The sequence below is a fragment of the Malaclemys terrapin genome, chromosome 11 (genome assembly GCF_027887155.1).
Source record: "Malaclemys terrapin pileata isolate rMalTer1 chromosome 11, rMalTer1.hap1, whole genome shotgun sequence".
NCBI lineage: Eukaryota > Metazoa > Chordata > Testudines > Emydidae > Malaclemys > Malaclemys terrapin.
In genome coordinates, this window is record NC_071515.1 from 63,260,293 (window position 1) to 63,279,008 (window position 18,716).

General features: G+C 44.2%; 1 protein-coding gene across 1 annotated transcript in view; it reads left to right on the top strand.

Annotated features, from left to right (window-relative positions):
* Positions 1-18,716, top strand: part of NCKAP5 (NCK associated protein 5) — a 474,734-nt gene that overhangs the window by 174,299 nt on the left and 281,719 nt on the right. The window lies entirely within an intron of this gene.

Consider the following 18,716-nt stretch of genomic DNA (forward strand, 5'->3'; position numbering starts at 1 on the left):
CATCTACTGCTCTGAGCAGCAATGACACCAGCTTTACTGGGCTTCTCAGGGGCACTGTGTGCAGCAATAGGGGTAGCGGATGTGGCTGGGATCTCTCCATCTCCAGAAGGGAAGACTGAGTTTCTGCTGCTGCAGCTGCTACGTAATAGTGTTCCTGAACAGCACAGTGAAACTCTCAAAAATTGAGTGAGAAAAGGAGGCATCAGCAAAGAAATATCTTAAATTTGATTCATTCCTTTGCCACCAGCATTGGCTCACTTGCCAAAGAATGTATTGCAACATTCGTGGATAGAAGAGTCCTTTTACTTTTCAATCCTTGTTCATGGTGGATTATTCCAGACAACTTATGTTCCAAATGGTTCACCTATCTCAAAAAGTCCAGAGATCATGTAATTCCTCATCCGACCCCTTTGCCACATCAGATTTGCTATAAACAAGAGGTTAGGTTTGCTGTACTTGGATGCTAACTATGGTTTTGAGCATGGCATTAATGTCTAGACTGAGAGGAATACAGTAGACGTTACAGAGTTTTGTGGATTGCTTCATTACTGTCAGTGAAGGGAAAAGTATGTCTGCCACAATTACTTTTTTTGTGGGCATCAGCCCGGTACCAGAGATGTTCCAGTGTTAGCAGAAACTAGAAGGACTCCCAGGCATGTAGCTGATGACACTAGAAACATGAAGTCCTTTTATGTTATTACCCAGCAAGCGGTAAACGAAACACATCAATGCTCCATCTTGGTCAAACCATCCCTTTTGGGAAATCTTAGTGTTTGAGTTGCAGATCTGGTATAAAACATTCCTTGAGGTGTGGAAGAATTGTGTGTGTCACTCAATAAAATCTGTCAGCCCAAGGAGTGGTTTAGTCACCAACTTATTGGCGCTGTGCTGGTACACCACAGTTTGGCTCTTAAGATAGTGATTTGCTGGGCTGTACTGAGTCATGAGTTGTTGATTAAATGCCAGTATGTTGCAATCCCTTTGTTCTCATTGTAAATTCTCTACAATCAGACAAATGGGAAATAAAAACTTTTTGACACTGAATGGATTTTTGCACATCAGTTCAGAATTCATAAACCTGCCATTGAAACAGGTTATGTTAGTTAAATGAAAACTCACTTTTTTAAATTGAAAAGGGGTAAGTGATTAGTTTTAAGGAATTGTTGTGCTTGCTTAGCTGTCTTAATGTGAAACAAGTCACCTCCCGATCACGATGTGTGGTGAAGCGATTAGAGTAATCATCAGCAAATAAAAGCTAACATGGTGCAGGGAAAAAGGGTTTACGCATTACTTATTACAGTTACTCATTTCGCTATTGATTTAGCCTTATTCTGAACAATTTTTGAATACTAGATTTTCATACAAATTGGCTCTGCCCTATTATCATTCCTAAGTTTTTATTTGAACTTGAAAAACATTTCATTATGTTTAATTTAAGGAAATGAGATTTCTTTAATTACTGTCTGTAGAAGCTATTAGAAGCTCAATTACATTTTCAAATTCGTTTTTGAAAAGCTTTATGGTTTTCAGATAAAAATCCCACGATCTGACTATATGGGACTTTCTTGTTCACTAAGAACTCCCCCCGCCCTCCACTAATGGTGTTCACACATCAAGGAAAGAATGTACTGCTCAGAATGCAAAATTAATTATGCTAGAAACTGAAGATCAATTCAAGACTTAAAACTTGGCTCTGAGCTACACTGAACAGTAAATATTTCCATAAAGAGAAAGGGCTGACAAATATATTTGTTTCTCTCCATTCAGTGTTGAAAATACAATATTTAGACAGATTTTGGAAAGTTCAGTAAGTGAAAATGAGAGGATGGCTACCCAGGGATTCAGATGTTTTGTTTTGTTTACATATTGCCTACCTGTAAATGGTTTATATTTCTGTAGTGGATTATATATTACCATTAGTATGTCTAGAGCAGTGTCTCTAACAAAGATTGTAAAAGAAGTCCACATAATAACTTCCAGTTTATTAGTCTTTGGAAGACCGAGTGGTTTCAGTGGTGACTCCAATTTTATGTGACCTGCGTTGCCTGTTTCACATAATTAAATGGCTATTTGGCAGTAAGAGCTATCCCCTTATTTCCCCCCCCCCCCCCCGCCACTGACCTGAGTGTTGGCTGTATACCACAGTTACAGAGAGAGACAGGAAGACAACAGTGTTAACTGCCTAGCTCTTCCCTGAAAGATTATTTTTAATTATTTAAAATAATTTTCACTTTTAAAACAAATGCCACCACAAGCCCAACTGTATATACAGTACTGCATATGTAACAGCCTTCTAAATTTCTAAATTCAGATTAATTGTACAATTATAATGAAAAAGGAGCTTCAGAACAGCAGTTATTTTGTTGCAGAGATACAATTAAAATCATACCAGTGCTGTATAAATACAGCTAAATTAAGTCGCTGTCCTGCCACTTGGTGGCAATTTTGAGCTACTGCCTAGTGAGAGCTAGTATGCTATTTTATACCGAAATAGTAACTGTAGCAAGAAAACCCTTTAAATTTACTTGAATTGGTTTGAAGTAATGCCATCTTGTAAGAATATAAACCATGCAATGTACGGTCTAATGTCACTAAAATATCAACCAGTAATAATAAAAGTTCTACACTCCTCCCTTACTATTCATCATAGAAGCAAGCAAAACTTAGAGTTTGTAACGACTAGTCACTGAAGAAATGTATTCGGTGTTTGCTAATAAGCAGAAGATGGGGATATGTTTTAGCTTATCCAAATTTAAAACAAAAAATTTAAACCATTTGTTCTGATTTATTAATCATTTGTAAGTGTGACACTCCTGGGGATACCCAATGTTGTAAAGCTACCATCTGCTCTTAGCATGAGGGAGCCTTATCTGTGCCTGCCAGGGATCAGCTCCCTGATTCTCCCAGCCAAAGGCAATGCAAGCCCTCCCCCCTCAGTCTGTGCAGGGTTCGTTGGCCCTCATGCAGGCTAGCAATAGGCACAATCTAACTCCTGAGTGCTCTGATCACCCACCGCTCTGTGGGGTCCAGCCCCTATCTACTGGACACTCACAGAATTGCCAGATCCTCTGTTCCCAAAGGAACAGTACACCACAGCTCACTGGGTACACCTCAGAACACAGCTCTGCTTAACACCCAGCTCTTACACTTGCTTTCTCTATAAACAAATCTATGTTTAGTTAACAAAGAGCAGAAATTCAAATGATAGCAAACAGAACTATTGGAAATAAAGGCTTACATATACAATAAAATCATAACACATTCTAGAGCCTAAACTTAAATCACAGTATGCCCTCTTGTCTAATAAGGTACTGAGTACCCCAAAGTTCTTCTCACAGTGTTGTTCAGCTAAGACTGTAGAGACCCTCCTTTCATGAGATCAAGACTGCTGGCAATTTGTCTCCCCAGTTGAAGAAAGGCATGGTGTCTTTCTTCACCCTTAGATACACTAAACCAGTTTGTTTTTCATCTCTAAAAAAGGCTCTCCTCAACCCCCACTTTGTTTACTTCTTCCTGTTAATTTTCCTTCTAAAGGTCCCGCAATCCCTTCATTAGTATTTAACTCAGTGTGCAAATAGATTTCCATTGTAAGACACACAATAGGCAGCCAGGGAGATAAATGTCTCCCATATCCTGTCTGGTGGAACCTGACTTAAGGCATGTCTGGGTGACCTGCCTTTAGTGTAAGCAGGGGAATGGTTCCACTTGTGACGGGTTGGATCACAGAAACCCCCTTGGGAGCTGCCACCTAATGTACCAAGACTACTTCTATTCCTGTTTTCCCTGCCAGCTCAGGACTTCAGCACCCTGTCTTGCTGAGCCAGACACTTCTGTCTGCTCCAACACAGACCCAAGGTCTGAATAACTTGCCCCAAAGCTGCAAGTTTACCTGAAAACAGCTTACAGAAATGTGCTTGTCTTTAACTGTTGCCCAACTCCCAATGGGGTCTAAACCCAAATAAATCCATTTTACCCTGTATAAAGCTTATGCAGAGTAAACTCATAAATTGTTTGCCCTCTATAACACTGATAGAGAGATATGCACAGCTGTGTGCTCCCCCAGGTATTAATACATACTCTGAGTGAATTACTAAGTAGAAAGTGATTTTGTTAAATACAGAAAGTAGGATTTAAGTGGTTCCAAGTAGTAACAGAGAGAACAAAGTAAGTCACCAAGCAAAATAAAATAAAATGCGCAAATCTATGTCTAATCAAACTAAATACAGATAAGTTCCTCACCAGTTCCAGAATTCTCCCTTTTACAGACTAATCTCCTTTTAGCCTGGGTCCAGCAATCACTAACACCCCCTGTAGTTACTGTCCTTTATTCCAGTTTCCTTCAAGTATCCTGGGGGGGGGTGTGTGTGTGGAGAGGCTCCTTCTTTAGCCAGCTGAAGACCCAATGGAGGGGTCTCCCACAAGTTTTAAATAAACTCTCTCTTGTGGGTGGAGACCCCCCTCCTAAGCAAAATCCAGCTCCAAGATGGAGTTCTGGAGTCACCTGGGCAAGTCACATGTCCCTGCATGAATTAGTCTTTACCGGCTGAAGCCATTGTCCACATGGTATCTTGTATGTCTCCAGGAAGACTTCTTATGTGGATTGGAGCATTCCAAGATGCATTGTTCCCCAAGTGTTTCATGATGAGGTACTTGCAAATTCCTTCCTAAAGAAACTGATCAAATGCCTCACAAAGCTTACTTAGAAACCAAGCAAGTATACAGCCCATATTCTTAACCTCAAGTAGAAAATGTTATATGTGTACAGATAGGATGAATAGATAACCTTTATGGAGATTTGTTACATGGCACAGGCAGCACAAAACATATTCCAGTTATGTCATACATACATTGTTAAGCACCCCTCCCCCATAAAGCCTTATGAGGTACACTGTCACACCACTATTGTGGAGAATTTTCCTGGCTTCTATACTACCCTGCTGGAATGGGATTGTGAAAGGATCCGAGTCCCTGCCCAAGCTCTCTTTACCTGGATGCCTTCCTGACCTCAAGGACTCCTTTTTCTCTCTTCCATGCAGCAGAGTCCTCATAACTCTGATAAGGCTGTGTGCAGGATCTCTGGGGAGATCAGCCCCAACTCTCATTATGAGCCACTCAGGATGGGGGCTAGGGTGTCCCCATTCCATGGTACTCTCTCTCATCACTGGCCACTTCCCTGACCCAGTGATCACTACATTGATTTTAAACTGCATACTATTTATTAAACAGTAACTGTAAACAAATAAGGGAAAAACTGAAAAGATTTAAAGATCATGGAACCCGGCACTGTGGGCACAGGGAACACCATAAACAGTGGTCTCTGGAACTCAGACTATTCCTCTCACGTCCCAGGCCTCCTTCCCAGGAGCTGTATGTGCAGTGGTGATGCCATGGGTAAGATACCTATTCTGGTGGTGGCTACACACCCTCAGACTCAACACGGAGGGTCCCTTCTTGCCGGTATTGGCCCTCTCGTTGGGTTTGCATGTCTCCCTCCGAGTCTAGCCTTGTCTGGTGATGTCTCCCTCTGTTGGGCCCCCTTTGCCCAGGATCCCCACCTTGTTCTCTCTAGCTGCTTACAGCTCTCAGCACCAGTTTACTTGAGGCCTGGTAGACCTTCCACTATCCCGGTTCTGGTTCTGCAGCGCCCCACTGAAGCTCAGTCCTGGCTCACCGTCAGCATGGCTGCTCTCCACTGCTCAGCTCCCTGGCTCTGGACTGCTGCTCGGGCTTCGCTGCCTCTGGGCTGCTGCACTCTTCCTGGCTCAGCTCTGTTGTCCCAGGATCCTCTTAAATGCCTCCTCTTTCTCCTGGAATTGGGAGAGGGCCAACCAAAAAAACCACTGTTTCAGTAAGGGGCCAAGAGCCGCCTTACATTATGAACACAATGTCCAATATATATATGTATACATATCTCCTTATATATTATCCACACATACATTTTGCAAAGATTATGATGATCAGTGTGAAACAGGCTTTCAGCGGAAACTTTACAGGACACTTTTTGTTGAGCTAGAATGTAAATACCAGATCCAGGGGATCCCTGTGACAAATTTAGGGTTACCATACGTCCGGATTTTCCCGGACATGTCCGGCTTTTTGGGCTCCAAATCCCCGTCCGGGGGGAAATCCCAAAAAGCCGGACATGTCCGGGAAAATCGGACATGCGGTCGGCGGCTCGGGTGCCGGGCCCGGGGCTCGGGGGCTCAGCCGGCGGTGCTCGGGGGGGCCCGGGGCCGGGCCGGGGGCTCGGCCGGCGGTGCTCGGGGGGGCCCGGGGCCGGGCCGGGCCGGGGGCCTCGGCCGGCGGCTCGGGTGCCGGGTGCTGGGCCGGGTGCTGGGCCGGGGGCTCGGCCGGCGGTGCTCAGGGGGGCCGGGTGCTGGGCCGGGGGCTCGGGTGCCGGGCCGGGCCGGGGGGCTCGGCCGGCGGCTCGGGTGCCGGGTCGGGTGCCGGCGGTGCTCGGGGTGGCCGGGTGCCGGGCCGGGTGCTGGGCCGGGGGCTCGGCCGGCGGTGCTCGGGGGGGCCGGGTGCCGGGCCGGGGGCTCGGGTGCCGGGCCGGGCCGGGGGCTCGGCCGGCGGTGCTCGGGGGGGCCGGGTGCCGGGCCGGGGGCTCGGGTGCCGGGCCGGGCCGGGGGCTCGGCCGGCGGTGCTCGGGGGGGCCGGGTGCCGGGCCGGGGGCTCGGGTGCCGGGCCGGGCCGGGGGGCTCGGCCGGCGGCTCGGGTGCCGGGTCGGGTGCCGGCGGTGCTCGGGGTGGCCGGGTGCTGGGCCGGGGGCTCGTCCGGCGGTGCTCGGGGGGGCCCGGTGCCGGGCCCGGCCGGGGACTCGGGTGCCGGGTCGGGGGCTCGGCCGGCGGTGCCGGGCCGGGGGCTCGGGGGACGGGCTGGGGACCTGCGGTGCCGGGGGTGGGCCGCGCCTCCTCCCCCCCCCACACACACCCCCCCTTACCTGCTTCAGGCTTCCCGCGACTCAAATGTTCGCGGGAAGCAGGGGAGGGGGCGGAGACTTTGGGGAGGGGGCGGGGTTGGGGCGGGCGCGGGGGCGGGGCTGGGGCCCCTTTAAAGTGTCCTCCTTTCGGAGGCACTAAATATGGTAACCCTAAATTATGCACTCTATGTACTCTGTCAGTTAGCATCAAGAAGTCCTCAGGTCATAATAAGGCAATACTGGAAAATACTTTTTGACCATTCAAATGGTTTAGGACGTTCTAGATTTTCCCGGTGTATATTGAGGAAACAGAAGATTGTTCTTTAGAACTTTTTCCTTTTGGAATAAAGGGATTAGGGTGAGATAGAAGGCATCAGCCACTGGTAATTTTGTTTATATTCTCACATTCTGCTGTCTATGCTGTAGTTATAGATCCTGCTGTTCTGGAGTTCTAAAGGGAATAGATTTTGGGAGAGATTATCACATTAAGAAATAATGTTAAAAGTTAAGAAAAAAGCTAGAATGAAGGAGGGAACTCTCTCCTTGAGCCTCAGTAGCATACATCTGTATCCGATAAAGGCCTACTTCACTTTGATTTTGTAAAGCAACCACACAAAATTAAAAAGTCTAATTTTTAAAGATATATAGCACTATATAACATGTTACTCCCCCGATTTCCAAGATTCAATTCCTGAATAACTTGGTTGTTACTGTCTCTATCCTACAGCTTCACACTGATATAAATATATCGATAACTTTGTCACTGGAAAAGCTTCAAAAATACTACCAACATTAGTAGTACAGTTTAAAACAGTAATAAAGAACAAAGGCATATTAATCACTATTGTCGGTAAGTTCAAGATTCAACAGTTGCCTAATTTAATAGTCTTGTTACAGGAAAATTACTCAGATGTAAGCAACTTGTGAAAATTGCAATAAACACAAAACCCAATGCATATCTTTTTTTAATTCATTGGGGGTAGTAGTTTTTTATACTGTCAAAATCCACTACCAGGAAAGCTGCAATATGCTGCATAGCTGTTTGTCAGTGCCTGGGTTTATTTTTGTAAAGAAGTATTGATTACAGAATGAGAAACATTTAGTTTAACAGCAATCGATGAGGAACAGACAAAGGACATTCTGAAGTCTGAATCATTTTAAATTTAAACTAAAACACACAACCCAGAGTAATTATGATTAAATAATAAAATGATATATTTTTTTGTAAGGTCACAATGTTTTCCCCCCCATTATTTATGGGAATATACACATAATGCTTAATACAGACACAATATATACAATTACTATTATTATTCAAGCTGTGTAAATAATTGATTTTTTTTTTTGGTTCATTGGGCTGAAACTAATGAACCCAAAATAAATGTGTTGTTGTCTGGGCAGAAATACAAAACAAAACACTCCTCCCATCCACAAAAAAAAAAAAAAAAATTAAGGTCAAACATAATATTTCATTCAACCTGAAAATAAACATTTCATTTAGTTTTTGAGCATGTTTAACTGATTTTTTTTTTTTATTACAAGCCAAGGACATTTGGAAACACCATTGCCAAACTAGTGTAGTGGTGGCAGCAGTGGCTGTTGCCTCTTTATTAGCTATTGCTCTGTCGTTGAAGCACTCAACTGGGATATGGGAAACTCATCTTCAAGTTCTCACTCTGCCTGATTTGGGTCTATCACATTGTGGGTGATTGCCCTAGCCACTATTCTGGGGTAAAACTCTCAATCTCTCCTGTGGAAGCTGTTCCACTTTGTGTAAAATACTTGAATAGTCATTGGAGCAGGGACTGAAACCACGGGTGGGGAGGGCTCTCCTTCCAGGTGAATCCCATAACTATTATGCTCTATAGAATGTGTAGGACAGGTGTAGATAAAGATCTCCTGTTCAATCATTCCTGGCTGCCTTCATAACTAATAAATATCTAATCTAATTTTTAATGTACCTCTTGCATTTTCTCTAGTATAAACAAACCTCCTTACAACCCCCTTCCCATACATTCTATGGTCTAAATGGTCTAAACAAAATCAACATTTGTACATACACAAATTTATTTGCAAATTCCTTGCTATGTATTTGTGTAACTCTACCACTTTTGCATATAAATCATTGAATTTACACATGCAAACGTTCCCCATGCAAATCTAGCAAGTTGACTGCAAGCTGTTTTTGTGCATGTGCATTTTATCATTTGGGTGCACAAGTGATTTCTAATATTCACTCTTCAGTGTGAATCTTCTGGTTGGTAGGCTATTATGCTCCTAATCACTACATTGGGCAATATTTTTATTATGGCATGGTTATTATGGAGAATTGTTAAATGCATAACTTCAGAAGTTCTTTAACATATGTACACACTGAATATACACTACTATAAACAACTCTTCATTTAGAATAGCAATGACTTAAAAAAACGTTTTTATATATAGACAAATAGTTTTGAGAGAGAATTATCTTCTTGTCTTAGTTTAAAACCTCTAGAAAACCATTTGCTAGCAATCAGTATTAATTGCAAAGAAATTGTGTCCTTGTTTTCAAAATGCTTAAAAATATGTCTACAATTAATATTAATTTATTAGCGTTAGTAGCCTTATCAAGCAACCTTAACTTGTGTTTTAATACTTTGCAGGCTATTGCTGACATAATTATTCTTGTATTTTAGGAGAATTAATAGTTACCATAGCAAATCCGTTGTCTAATTCAGGGGTCGGCAACGTTCGGCACGCGGCTCGCCAGGGTAAGCACCCTAGCGGGCCGGGCCAGTTTATTTACCTGCTGACGCGGCAGGTTCGGCCGATCGCGGCCCCCACTCACCGTGGTTCGCCATCCCGGTCTAATGGGGGCGGCGGGAAGTGGCGCGGGCCAAGGAATGTGCTGGCCGCGGCTTCCTGCCGCCCCCATTGGCCTGGGACGGCGAACCGCGGCCAGTGGGGGCCAACCCCTGGTCTAATTTCTCCTTCAGGTTACACATATTTAGAAAAGAAATAAACACAGGAACACAAAGGACTGAGTTCCCATATATACCGAGGCCCTTTTTCCCTACTCTAGCAGTGTAAATTACATTTATGCCCACTTTAAAGCCACTTTGTATTTAAATAGAGATGTCCAACAGAGCCTTAGTGTACATGGGCCAAAAGATTAAGATAATAGATTTAGACAAGTTGTGGTAGTGGTCGAAGCTATGTGATAGGTAAGGAAACCATAGAGAACAATTTATTGTCTTAACTCCCATTGAGCTCAGTGGGATTTGAGAAGTTGAGCACTTTTTGGGGGAGACACCATCACCTCACTGGATTGGTCTTCGGTCATTAATAAAGCTGAGAATGTAATAATCAGCCAATAATTTACAGAACAAATTTAGCCTGTTTTGCTCTTTGTGGGATATCAAAGAGGAGGTCAGAATTTCTGCAAATGTATTCACCATTTGAATGTAGTCAATAAACATTTTTCTCAAATTTTGTATTGATCGTAAATATTCCAGATTGGAATTGTGTTGCTTATATAATTGTGTCGCTTAAGATGTGATTGGTCACATAGGATTGTTTCTGTTCCTGGACTGGAAGAGAACAGAAGCACTTTTAGCAAGAATGTTTACACATGCAAATTTAAAAAAGGATTTTTTGCAAATATTCATGCATGTAACTCTTCAGTTTTGTTCACAACATCTAACCTGTAAAACTGGATCACTCAAACAGTCACAGAGAGCGAATACAAACAGTGCCGAGATCATGTGCAAAATAAATTCACTTTAAAATTCTAACTAATGGTTGTTGGGAAATAGTTGTGGTATTTGATCAACCGGTCTCTAAACACATGAAAAAGAGCAAATTCTTTTTGGGTCAAAAACCAGACTGAAAACCATGGCAGAGAGTTTGCAAGAAGAAGTGATCAAAGATGAGTCAGAACACTTTCTTCAGAAGCTTGCTGACGACAGGTTTCAGAGGGGTAGCCGTGTTAGTCTGTATCAGCAAAAACAACGAGGAGTCCTTGCGGCACCTTAGTAAATTTGTTAGTCTCTAAGGTGCCGCAAGGACTCCTCGTTGTTTTTGCTGATGACAAGGAAGCTGGAGATGGAGTAGCAATTAGCAAGCAAGTCGGTGAAGTGAGAGTTATTTTTAAAAGGGGTGTGATAGCAGCATTCCTGAGTGCAGGGAAGAGGAACCCCTGATGATGGGGAAAATAGTAAGAAGAGAAAGAAAGAAAGCTATAACTAGAGAAAATTGTGGCAAGAGTTTTTGCAGATAACTCCATTGACAAGATAACCATGGTTTCCTGGTGTTTTTTTTTTAAAAATACGACTTTTGTTTCTATTTTCATTTTTCTTAACTTCCCATCAAACCTGTTGCACTCATGTATCCCCCTTCATTACGTTTATACTCACTATGGAACCTTAAACATGGAACTGGCTAATGCTTTTCTGTTCACACCCAATCAATCACTTTGCTCAGTAGTAAACTTTAACAAGAGAGCTACAAACACACAGTATTTAGTAGGTGATTCAGGAATGCTGAATCTATTTCCATCACAAACAAACCTCTTTTTCTTGTCCTAGCCTTTCTGTGGGCTGGGTTTGCTTCTTCTGTCTCACCATTTTGTTGTCTTTTTAGTTAGAATGAAAATATCCTTATTTTTGTAGGTGAGATTAGAATAGGGTTACCATTCGTCCGGATTTACCCGGACATGTCCTCCTTTTTGTGCTAAAAATAGCGTCCGGGGGGAATTTGTAAAGCACTCACAATGTCCGGGATTTCCCCCCTCCCCCGGAGCGGCTGGGAGGGCTGCAGGAAAGTCCCGGGCTGGACTCCGGAGCAGCTGGAGAGGAGCTCCGCCCTGCATTCTGAGCAAGTGTCTCAGCACAAAGTGCAGCCCTCCCCTTTTGCAACTGGGAGCGGTTACTGCCATGCAGCATAGCAAAACGGGAGCGAGAGCACTTTGTGCTGATACAAGGGCAGCTCTCCCCTGCAACCCGGTCCGGGCCAGGGACCGGGTTTTGTTGTGCAGGGCCAGGGACCGGGTTTTGTTGTGCTGGGGAGCTTAGCCACGTGTCTGGCTCCCACAGAGCCCAACACCCTGTTCTGAGCAGCAGGGTAAGGGGGGCAGGAGAAGGGGCAGGGAGGTTCTGGAGGGGGCAGTCAAGAAACGGGGGGGGCTTTTTGGGGGGAGTGGAGAAAGTTTTGGGCAGTCAGGGTACAGGTAGGGGGTAGGGTCCTGGTGGGCAGTTGGGGGGGGTCTTAAGAGGGGGCAGTTAGGGGACAAGGAACAGGGAGTCTTAGGTAGGGGGTGGGGTTCTGGAGGGAAGTTAGGAGCAGGGGTCCCAGGAGGGGGCAGTCAGGGGACAAGGAGCGGGGGGGTAGGGGGCTGGGAGTTCTGGGGGGGAGCTGTCAGGGGGCAGGAGTGGGGAGAGGGATCGGAGCAGTCAGGGGACAGGGAGCAGAGGGGTTTAGATGGGTTGGGAGTTCTGGGGGGGGCTGTCAGGGGGCAGGAGTGCGGAGAGGGATCGGAGCAGTCAGGGGACAGGGAGCAGAGGGGTTTAGATGGGTTGGGAGTTCTGGGGGGGAGCTGTCAGGGGGCAGGAGTGGGGAGAGGGATCGGAGCAGTCGGGACAGGGAGCAGAGGGGTTTAGATGGGTTGGGAGTTCTGGGGGGGGCTGTCAGGGGGTGGGGAGTGGTTGGATGGGGCGTGGGAGTCCCAGGGGTCTGTCTGGGGGTGGGGGTGTGGATAAAGGTTGGGGCAGTCAGGGGACAAGAGGCAGGGAGGCTTAGATAGTCCTGGGGGGCAGTTAGGGGCAGGGGTCCCAGGAGGGGGTAGTCAGGGGACAAGGAACGGGGGGAGGGTTGGGAGGTCGGGGGGGCGGGAAGTGGGAGGGGCAGGGGCGGGGCTAGGGCGGGGCTCCTCCCGTCCTCTTTTTTGCTCGCTGAAATATGGTAACCCTAGATTAGAATTGCTGAGGGACACTTTCAGTGTATAGTGCACATAAGTAATTTATATCCTGAATTCTGCTGACTCCTTAGCTGTGGGAGTTTCACATTCGTACTTTTATTTTTATCTCCAGAGTCCTTTGCGTCTCTAATTTTGGATAAACTAGACACGCGCGTGCACACACACACACACGCAAAACACCAATAAAATAACACTAAGATTGCAAAGTCAAGCACTCATAATTTAGTAAATGCAGGAATTAAGGTTGGTAGTGCAACCTTAGTTCAGCCCACTTGCATATATGCATTTATAAAGTCTTGTCCAACATCCCATAGGATCTGTGGTAAAGTCAGGAAAAGAACTCAGCTGTTTTGGATCCCAGTCCAGTGCTTTGCATACAAAAGAACATCCTTTCCGTCCTTGTATCCCTCTGCCTCATTCGCTGTCCATCTTGTGCACTGAAGGAAGTATACGAGAGTCCTGTGGCACCTTTAAGACTAACAGATGTATTGCAGCATAAGCTTTCGTGGGTGAATGCCCACTTCGTCGGTTGTATGTCAATACATCTGTTAGTCTTAAAGGTGCCACAGGAGACTCTGTTGCTTTTTACAGATCCAGACTAACACGGCTACCCCTCTGATACTTGAAGGAAGTATGTGTCCTGCACAACTAATAGTATGTAATCATGTAATTAAAAACTATATCATAATGCATACTCACAATGGAGCTGAATTAAGTTTGCTCTAGAAATCTTCAGTATAATAGTTCCTAACTTTGCGCATTTGCATTGCAACCTTATTGTTCTTTTAATGTAATTTTAAAGGTACTTTTATAGGTTTTTTTTTTGTTGTTTTTTAAAGCAAACTGACAAAACAGAAATTCTATCATGCCAACCCATACTGATCCTCCTGTATTGGTCATCAGCAGGATATGAACCTTTAGTTCCATAATACATACTTCTACTACATGAGTTAAAAGAGTAACCAGTAGCAGTAATAGGCTGTTATCCTGTATGAGTCCCAGGCATTTGTGACATACATGTTGCCAGTGGCTTACAGAACTCTTCGTTGGACAGTAGAGGAATACTTGCAATCAGGAATCTTGGACACTATTCTTTGCTGTGGAAGGGGGAGTGTGGTTTGGTGATTACTGGAAGTATGGCCACATATATGGATCTGACACAATCATTCTGTAAGGCAGAGTGGCTGAGTAGCTGAAATCTGGGTTATATTCTTTGCTTTGCCTGAAGTGACCTTGTAGAACCTATCAATTATCAGATCTGTAAAATGGAGGGAATGATACTTACTCGTCTACTACCTAATTAAGGGGTATGAGGCTTTTCTCAATAATAAGAGCTTTAAAGTACACAGAATTATTGATATTGATCAGGAGGGAGTGGCTCAGACCACCAGGAAAGCTGGATTTCCAGACAGAAAACCTTGCACAAACATGGAAGCCAGAATTGAGTCTATATACAGAGCTTAATATGGGGAATAAAGATGAGAAGATGAAGGTAAAGCTTTTTTACTGTCTCATTGGGGAGGGGGGAGTTGGGAAAAGGATGAGACTTAGCCAACAAAACACTGGAACAGCTGTTGAGTGTTTTGATGAGTACTGTGACCCCAGATGGAATGAGACAGTAGAGAGATACTGGATTTTTTTTAACCCAATGCCAAGAAGTAGAAGTAAAACTATACTAACTTTACAGACCTGGGAATTCTGCCATCCACATGCAACTTTGGAGACATTAAAGATTCCTTAATTAAAGACAGGAGCCTTTGTGGGAAATGTGATTTCAGCTTACAAGAGAGATTGTTGAGAGTAACAGATCTGACTGCAGAGAAAGGACTCCAAATAGCGAAGGCAGCTAAACCATCCAAGCAAAGGATCGAAACAATAACAGCCACTGGTGGAGAACAAGTTTAGAGGCTCAAGCTAAATGAACCCAGGAATCAGGAGAGAGACTGACCGATCATGAATGCAGATGACATGTATATACTGTGGAAAGCAACACTGATGCAAAGCCAGCAGCCCATACATGTGCTCAGATAGAAAAGGAGCTGCTGGCTGTTGTCTTTGGAATGGAACAATTCTATCAGTTTACCCTTAGGCACAAGATAGATGTGCTAGAAAGCAGCATGAACCACTCCTGAGTGCACCGAAGTGACACCAATGCATATTACTTGGTCAGTGCTATGAAGTGAGGATAAGGTACTGCCCAGGAAAGTCATGACTGGTGGCAGATACGGTGATCAGGGCATACCTTCCAAAGTACAACAGAGATGGATCTGTGGAGCAGGAGATATTGTAGCATGTTCATAGATTACTGTCATATCTCTGAGGGGAGGGTCCAGGCAATCCAAAAACAGCACCAACCAGGCTGGGATGCTACAGGCAGCAAAACTTTCATACTCAAGAGCTGGGCAGATCTCAAGGAGAAAGTCCCACAGGAGGTTGTCCTATGCTACCAGATCAGAGATGAGCTGTGTGTGCAAGATGGGGATTTTGTTTAAAAGGAACTGAGCAGTACTCCGACCAGACTTAAGAATTGATATCATTAGATGGGTACACACCTCACACCTATGGATAGAGGTATGCATGATATGAACCAGAGAGTGTACCTGTATATAGCCCCCCTTTCCTCCCTGGGTTACTCAGGACCAGACAAAACTCATCTGTGGGCCTGGGTGCCTGATGTTGTTCAGAGGCCCTTCTAGTAAAGGGTGCCTACATGTAGGACAGGCATAAATGCCCAATTGAGAGCGACATGGAACAGTGCAAGGGGAGAAAAGAGTATAGGGACCAGCCACAGAAGGAGACTCTACAGCCTCAGGAAATCTGAATCTGACCCTGGGAAAAGGCTGGATTACAGATCTGTTCACTCTCAGTAGCAGGAAGTACATGGTTACAGTAAGTTGCGACTCCATTTTCTGGGAGAAGGACTGTATGGAGGACCCTCAGGCAAGACCTGTGATCTGGAAACTGATGGTAATTTTGTAAGGTACAAAATACCCAACATGTTATACTCAAACAATGGGCCACAGTACTCTGCATCTGGATTTGAACGATTCAGCATCAAATTGGAATTTTAACACAAGATATCTTCCCCTGGGTAACCAAAAAGCAATGGGAAGGCAGAGCCAGTAGTAAAGTTGGCCAAGAGACTGAACAGACTGACTTAACAGACAGAAAGGGGTCCATTGCTGACAACGTTGGACCATCGCAATACACCCTACAATACCTAGGGACTTTGTATTAGCCTAGCACAGGGACTGATGCGTATGGGGCCAGAGAACCAAGACTCTGCTTCCCACGAGGGGTAGTCTGTTGCAGCAGACTGTGGAGACATACAAAGGAATAATGAGCAAGACACAGAAGCAGTTAAGAGAATGCCAAACTAAGCTTATAATTTGCACCTACAGTGTAGCCAAGACCCGAGTCCACTGTACAGAGGTGATCAGGTCTGGCTCCAACCTTCAAATAGCCTCACAAAGCAATTGCAAAAGCAGCAGTTCAAATAGCAGTGGGTCACATGATGTGGTTATGTACTCAGGACAGCAGGGGAGACAAAACTGAAGACCACTGCAGAGTAGCAGCAGACGGCTGGTACACCCAGACAAACAGGGCAAGGTCAAGACCAGGAAGACTCAGAAACAGCCTCAGTTGTCCTGATGTAGAAGTCAGAAGAAACAAGATATATGGACAGCACAGATGGACAACAGGATGCCACCCACCAGAATGAAAACAGCAACAGATGGAAGCAAGTCCCACATGAACAGTGATAACACAAACAAGAAGTGGGAGACTTGTTAGAGGAATAGCACCCCAGGACTGTGGATAGTGGCAAAGGCCATGTCTCTGTGGTGAGCTATGTACTAGTCACCTCTGGCCCCACCAAGTCAGCAAATGCTTGCACATGATGCACAATAAAATTGTTACAAGATGAAGCATGCTGTATGGAACTTGGAGGGAGGAGCACAGATTTCAGGAAGGAAGAATTTGGAGGAGGGACCAGATAGTCAGGAGGTGTGCACATGGCTAGAATTCTAGCTGCACCATTTCTGTAAATAATTTTCCTAATAAAGAACCGGTTTAGTTTTAGAAACATGGAATCCTTTTATGTTACAGTATTACCCTGCATGCAATACATGAAATGCACATCAACCTGCTGGAGTCAAGTCCCTTAACTTTTCCTGAACCATGTGCTTGCTTCGGTTGAATGTGCTTGTGGGCAGTCCCTGGCTTATTGCAGGCAATTCTTGCTTGGTACAGGCATGACAGTTCAGCTCTTCACCAGTAATTTCTCCTTTTCTCTGGATCAGCCCCCACTGGGTCTTAAGCGTACAGATTAAGCAGCCAGACATTTCTTTTTCATTTCATTTTCATTTTCACAGCTGCCTTTTGGCTCCAGGAGTTCCTTTCTTAAGCCCCCCATATGGCAAGGAAGATGCATCTATAATTCAGGCTATCCTCAAAAGCATTCAGCATTGGCCAAGCGCTGCTCCTATTAGAATCATTGGGCATTTCCCCATTGACTTCAACAAGAACAGTTAGGCAAATACTGAGCACTTTTGAAAATCCCACTCAGTATTTTTAAGCATGAATTACTCCTCCATGCTCTCATATATTCAGGATTCTTGTAGTGTGAGGTGCTGAGCACCTTCTGCCAGATGTTGAGCACTCTCAACTCCCAATGAAGTCAGATGAGTCTCATACTATTGAGCATCTTGGAGAATCGAGGTCTGTGGCAGAACATTAATTGGATAATTTAATTAGAACAATCATTTATTTTCCAATAATTTATTTCCTATTTTGAAAATTTCCATTTTTGAGATACTAGGTATGGCTAGCTAGACAGAAGCTCTGTATTCTCTTCACAATTCCCCATATTTTTCCACAAGTATATAGATATTTCATTTAATTCCTTGCCAGCCTTCCTTTGTGGCATCTGCTTATTTATCACTGTCTTTAAGATCCCTTATCCACTTGGTAATGCTCATATTTTTGGTCCCTTGGTTACTGCTATTATAAATTATTATCCAGCAAGATTTATAGCTGCGAGACTTGTATAAATAATCTCCTCTGTGTAATGGCTTAACAGTAAGAACCCTTTGTTATTTTGTAATGAAACCATATGTATAATTTCTTGATACATTTTTTGTGGGTATGTCACAAAAATTTAGGTCAGTAACAGACCTACATCAAAATCTTTGACAGGCCACAAATTGTACCACATCATGTTTACAGTGATTCTCAAAGTATATAAATGGTGTACGTAATGTAATTTTATGATGCTTTAGCCTTTTCATAGTCAACTGATGCCTGAGCTCTTTCTCTAGTAGAACATTGATCAATTGATCAGTTTCTTATTGACCTATTTGATGCTGTCTCATTTAGATGCTTGTGGAATAATCAAATACAATTAGAATTTAATTTCTGTGGGTTGTAGGATCTCATGGATAGTGTATGTATTTTTTTATGGTTCCAACAGTGGGTTTTGAAGCTGCTGCTGCTTTTTTTTTTTTTTTGGCAAGTCATGTGTTCAAAATAGGCTTTTGAATTCACTAGTTTTTGGAGCTGAAGTTAAGAGGCTAATAAGAATTAGCAGGTCATAAAAAGAACAGGAGTACTTGTGGCACCTTAGAGACTAACAAATTTATTAGAGCATAAGCTTTCGTGGGCTACAGCCCACTTCTTCGGATGCATATAGAGTGGAACATATATTGAGGAGATATATATACACATACAGAGAGCATGAACAGGTGGGAGTTGTCTTACCAACTCTGAGAGGCCAATTAAGTAAGAGAAAAAAACTTTTGAAGTGATAAGCAAGCTAGCCCAGTACAGACAGTTTGATAA